The following is a 6133-nucleotide window of genomic DNA, read 5'->3' on the forward strand; positions in this document are numbered from 1 at the left end:
AAAAATGTAAAAACAGACTGGAAAAGTGTACAGTAATGTAGCATTTGTGAAATCATAAATTGGTTTGAGTGGATGGAGCCAAGGTGGGACTAGAAAGCAGCAACTTATAATAGCTTGATCAATAGGTCTCTAAAACTAAACTTAATTAAAAAGAAAAATCTCATTAAAGGTTTGAAATAAGTATATTATAGTAAATGTATTAATTCTAATGACAATTGTAAATTCAGCTGTAAAAAGCTAACTTTGTACCCTTTCTCCATGAGATTGTACAGTATATCAATTTAATTTCCAAATCACAACAACAAACATTAGACATAGCCTATAACAAGCAATAATATATCCAAAACATATCCAATTTATCCTATCCTTATTGTCAACTCAGTGATGGGCAAGTTACTCAGAAATAATATCTATTACCTAGTTACTTATCATATAGGTTACTCCTTAAAAAAGTAATATTAGCTACTCTAGCCTACTTATTACTGGGTGATATAACGCCACTCTCTCCCGATGAGTCCAAGCATCACTGGCAGTAGCGACTGGAGTTTCTTTCTGATTTTCACGTTGCTGTGTTGCTTTAGCTGATGATTAGCCTACGTCAATGTGGAATTGTTCGCGGTTGAAAGCTTTTTGCTGGTCGCACAAAGTTTACAACGGACAACAATGTTCTTTGCAGCTGTTGAAAATACCTCTCCTCCCTGTTCTCCTGTCTTCCTTTTTGGCTAATAGCTGATAAGGTCCGGGGCAGCTTAGCTGCAGCGCAGTCGCGCATTCACATCAGGGATGGCGCGTTCAGTAGGGCAGCCTTAATATGATTAGTAACTGTAATAACATTACTGTTTTGGAAATAGTAATCCGTCACACTATTCTTTACTGGGAAAAGTAATATTACAGTATCTTACTATTGTAGATGGCCACATAACTTTTCTATTTCACTCAGCCAGCTCCTGAACCCCCCCCCCCCCATTATTACAGATCTCTCACGTGGGTCAGAACACCACTATGCACAGAAGGGTATTGCTGCCACAGCAGAAAAAGAAAAACAGATCTGTATTTTGTGATAACAAGGAATGTTATTGTTATAACAATTCATATTACAATACAAATGCTCACTTTATAACATGAAAAGTTTTGTTATAACAATATGTTATAACAAAACCTTATAATAAGATAAATTGTTTCTCGTTACAACGTGATAAGTTTGTATGTTGAAATAACGTGAAAAACATTTGTTATGACAATAAACGTTATAACATGATACTGATCTGCTTACTTTTTTTTGGTGTAGTGGTATACATTTTTAAATGAAACAAACCCCTTAAAACAAAGAATAACTTATTTGTCACACAATCACATGTACAAAAACAAGTTCAAGTCAGCAAAGCATTCACCCTGTCTAAATGTGAACGTGTGAATATAAAGCAGGGTTTAAAAGACACATGCAGCCTCTCTGGGATAAGGAAAAATAAAAACTGGACAGGCTGGCTGAGAATATGGGGGCTAGACAGCCGACTTGCTTGTATCACAAGGTCCCTACACAGAATTAAATACGCTCCACTGGACCCGAGTGAGCGTCTTGTCCCCGCCCCCCTCAACAAGGCACAGCATCCAACCTCATGCGCTCACACGCTGCGTGATCCCCATCACAAACCGAGAGCGGTGGCTCTGCTGAACCGATGGAGTAGTAGTACTCGTAGTAGTGGGAGTGCTCGCGGGTTCCTTTCGCCCTTTTCTCCTCCTTTTTTTATTCAATGGATTCGCCTTTTCTCTGGACTATTGCCTCATTCAATCGCGGTAAGTGAGTGTGATGCCTGCAGATGCTGTGGGGGAGAAATAAGAGGTAACGGGACTGTGCAGCTATTGTCTGTTGCTGAGGCAAGTTCGGACCTTTAATCAAGTCGCAGCGCGGGAGTCTCATTAGATACAACGGACCAAAGCACGCAATGGAAACGGTTTTGCGAGTGGAACGGATTTCCCCGTCGATTCAGTGAGAAATCTGGGTAGAATAGTCTTTTAATGATCGTAAAGAATCGATATCGGTATTTAGACAGACACCTGTCTCTAGCAGCAACAGTGACCGCCCTCCAGAGCGTATTTGCGCTCCCACAAATATGAATTTTGCATCCCTCATTTTGAACAGTTAGGGAAATCTGTGCAAATGTTCCGCCTTCGTTGCCGAGCAAATGTGTCTTCAGTCCAGCAAGAAAAATGTGGCCCAACTCCCCCCCCCCAACATCAGAGGGTGGCTGTTCCTCCTCAGCCAGCCCCCCTAGACGTGCACGGCGCAGTTTATGCCTTTCAGATCACTGAAAGACTGGAATCCCATGCTTATTAGGACGCCTTGATGAGCGGTTTAGGGTAACCTTGAAATTAATTCAGTGCAGCATGTGTCATCATCCTCCTCTGATTGCTTCTCCTATCATCATATTCAGTAAAGCAGTGTCAGATGTGCAGCCTTGGCCTTGGCTTGAATATGAGAACTGAATAGAGGAACCAAACCTCAGCTTCTGTTAGTGCCCTGAAAGGAAACAGCCTTCCAACACAATAATGCTGATAAGTCTGTTTTGGGCTTTGTAGACGCTCATAATGCACCTGCTTTCTGGACCAAATGCATCAGGAATATATTTTACTGTCAGCTTCAAGTTGTATGTAAGGTTGTTACAGTGACCGAAGAGTACAATTAAAAATCTGCGCTGAATAACAACAAAATTAATCAAATTTCTTGCAAATGTACGGTTGAGAGGTGTGGCAGATACATTAGCCTAACCAAACGTAGAATAGCCAATGTTGCCCAAAGCTGTTGTCAAAAAAGTGCAGATTTTTTTTGAATCAGCTGGAATTTCGAGTCTGCTTAGTTCACAGTGATGGGTATATATTGCCTTTGACTCTTCCTGACTGCATGTGTCCATGTTGCCATTTGTATTGAAACCTCCTTGTGGCCCTTGGCTGGGCATTGAAAATAAGATAGTATCACCCGAGCCAGAGAGGCACATATTTCTACCAGCTATTTTTAACTTGGACCTGTGAGCTCGTGGGTTTTGCTGTGTGTGTTTATATTTGACAGGTGTATACATTGTCGTCCCTGTAGTATAGCAGGCAAGTGGTGTTATTCCGCAGACAGATGGCAGGTGGCTGGGCATCAGGTGAGCCTTTACTTGGCTGTCACCGGGGGCCTGCTGAATACAAGACACCTCTTGGCATACTCCTACAATGCCATTCTACATAATGTCGTCACAAGGTGTGTGTGTATGTTGTAGGTTTGAGTATGCAAATGTACCTTGCATACAATTGATCAAACACTCAATGGAATGCACATGGGGTTTTGTGTGTGAAAGGTGTACACTACTTATACAGAAGGCCTTGTTTTGCTTTAGGGGATGTGTGTGTGTTTGCGCCCTTCCTTGAAAGGTTATGTCACTTTTGACCAATCAGATAACAAAATACACTGAGGTCACAATTACATCATCATGCCTGGAAATGACATTAACAGCAGAATCAAGTACACTACTGTGGGGTCTCAGTTTCTAACACTTATTTAAATAATCATGATTGATGCTGTTGTCATTATTCATTTTTCATCGCAATTCTGGTCAACATCACCTTTTTATCAGATTCATCGATCATTCTTGGTATTATTATGTCACAATTTTGTTACCAGAATTTGTGTTTTTACAAGAATCAGTGTCAGTGTTGGTCACATTTCAGTCATTTGATTATTCTTGTCCTGTGTGATCGACACATTTCGATCTTTAGTAGCTTAAAATTGAGGTAACACACTTTCTGAGGCTAACGCTGTCACCATCTGTGTTCTGAATTGGATTTATTGCTTCATTTTGAACCTGGAGAAAAGAATATGTTTTGTCATAGTTTTTGTCATCAGAATTGACTATCATGCCTTCGGTATGGTTTAGGCTCTGCCACATTTCGCCTTGCAAGCCCAGCTTTTAGAATAAAGCTGCACTAAGAAAGATTTCTCCAAGTGATGGACAACGAAAGGTTTGCTGGCAACAGAGTACAGCATGCCATGAGATTTGTCAAAATGAAATTCAGCTCCAGTGTATGATTTTCTCTTCACATAGTGATTGATAAATCAAAACCATACCAAGTGAAATGTAACATGCTTCCTGAGCAGCAGTGAGTGAGCGCTCGGGGGGGAAACTGGATACACAAACATATGTTGTTTCTGGCGGTTTAGAATAAAGTGTTTCTGTTACTTCTTGCTTCCTGTTGGGTCCACAAACACACAAAGCTTGCTACAGTGCACCTAACCCATGGAGAAAGAATCATATTAGTTGAAACATGCTGTTTCCGAAATGTAATTACAACAAATTACAATGCTTAAACAGAGACACCGGCAGATGCCTTGTGTTATTAAAAAACAACAACCCACCAGACGGACATATTGTAGTGAGGCTGCAGGAAGGACTGACCTCTGAACTCACGTCTGATATCTAACGCCTCCTCCACTCCCACACTAGAGACTAACTATTGATTACATGCACACACATACATACATGCTCAGACTGCCACCACACACAAACCCTTTCCATGGTCCACTGATAGCAGGTATTTGATTAGCATTAGATGTGGGGGCAGCGTTATTAGTGCAGTGGGGGTGTCCTGATTGGGCAATAGATCTGTCACTATGATGTCTCTGGGGTAATGATTAGCCCTACAGTGAGATAAGGCCTTCCCCTGGAGGCTGAGCAGCCCTCCTCTTTATCTGTCTATAAGAAGTCTGATACACACAGGTGATATGGTGTCAGAGAGGAACAAGAAGAATGGGAACACTGACAGCCCCTCCATGAATATTTTTTGCTTGGTGCCAGAAGCCAGACAATAGAGTAGCAGCTAATGTGGCTAAACATCTATATTTACAAGGATGCTTGATTAATATGTGGCAAAAGTGGTATGTTGTTGGCTCAGATACAGGAATATAACCAGTATTTGTAGCATGCCAGAATGCAGCGTGAGCATCTCAGTCCAGACTCATGTATATAATTAGTCAGAATGGAAACGGGGGCTAATGGAGAAATACTTGAAATTGCAGCCAAATATCCCTGCTGGCTGAGAGCTCCAGTTGTGTGTGTGTTTTTTTAAAAAAAATCCATGGCAACTGACCATATTAAGGAGGAATTTGAGATAGCTAATTTACTTATTTGAGTACACACTGAAAACAGATCAGGCGTTTCATTTAAAAATGTATACCACTACAGTTTGGTGAAGAGTACTACAATTTGTTTAATTGTTCACCACTAGTTTCCATGAGAATTCTCATAGTAATGTTTGTTTGTAATGAATCTTCTGTATTGACCTGCAGCAAGTTGAACTAATACATTTATTATAGGGATGTCCCGATCTGATACTTTTATTTTCCTAGATAATACAGTTGTACAGTGCACACTTAAAGTACATTAAATTGAATTAAATTTCTCTCTTCTTTAAAAACTATCCTCCAGTGTGTGCAGCCGTTGCCTGAGTTACCTGAGTGAACTTGCTTTATTCTGTCAGGGCTCTACGCTAACCCATTTAAGAGCACAGTGAAGAATGTTTAAGTTACACAGAGTTTATTAAAAAACAATTTAATATTATCATACTTATACTACCTTTGTGTGCTACTTAAAGGTTAGGCCTACGTCTAAAGCTAGTAAGCAACCCTGGATAAATGACAGCATTCGCAGCCTCAAAAGGGAATGCAGAAAAGCAGAGCGCAGATGGAAAAAATCCAGTCTCCAAGTCCATTACCTCAGTCTGAAGGATTTATTAATTAACTACAATAACATGGTTAAGGATGCGAGAACACACTATTTTTCTGAACTCATTACTACACATAAACACAATCCCAGGTTTCTGTTTAAGACTGTGGATCAGCTGGTAAACCCAACCCCTCCTTGTGCCTCAGCTGGAAGTAAGGATGACTGTGAATTGTTTTTATCTTATTTTACCAATAAGGTGGTGTCAATCAGAGCCTCTATTACCCCCGTGGACTCTTACTCAGAGGTCCCTCACCAGCAACAAGAGAGTTTTAACCAGTTTTATCCCATCGACTTGGCTGAGCTTTTAAAAACAGTATCACAAATGAGAGTGTCCTCCAGCTCACTTGATGTAATACCTACAAAATTTTTACTGAAAG

At 40.5% G+C, this 6133-nt stretch overlaps 1 protein-coding gene across 1 annotated transcript in view; it reads left to right on the forward strand.

Annotated features, from left to right (window-relative positions):
* The first annotated feature begins 1662 nt into the window (after positions 1-1662).
* The window catches only part of plppr1 (phospholipid phosphatase related 1), a 59725-nt gene continuing 55254 nt past the window's right edge, over positions 1663-6133 (forward strand). The window contains exon 1 of the mRNA XM_046066002.1: positions 1663-1794. The gene's annotated coding sequence lies outside the window, so the exon portion shown is untranslated. The remainder of the gene's footprint in view (positions 1795-6133) is intronic.

This window comes from Micropterus dolomieu, linkage group LG13, assembly GCF_021292245.1.
Source record: "Micropterus dolomieu isolate WLL.071019.BEF.003 ecotype Adirondacks linkage group LG13, ASM2129224v1, whole genome shotgun sequence".
Taxonomy (NCBI): Eukaryota; Metazoa; Chordata; class Actinopteri; order Centrarchiformes; family Centrarchidae; genus Micropterus; species Micropterus dolomieu.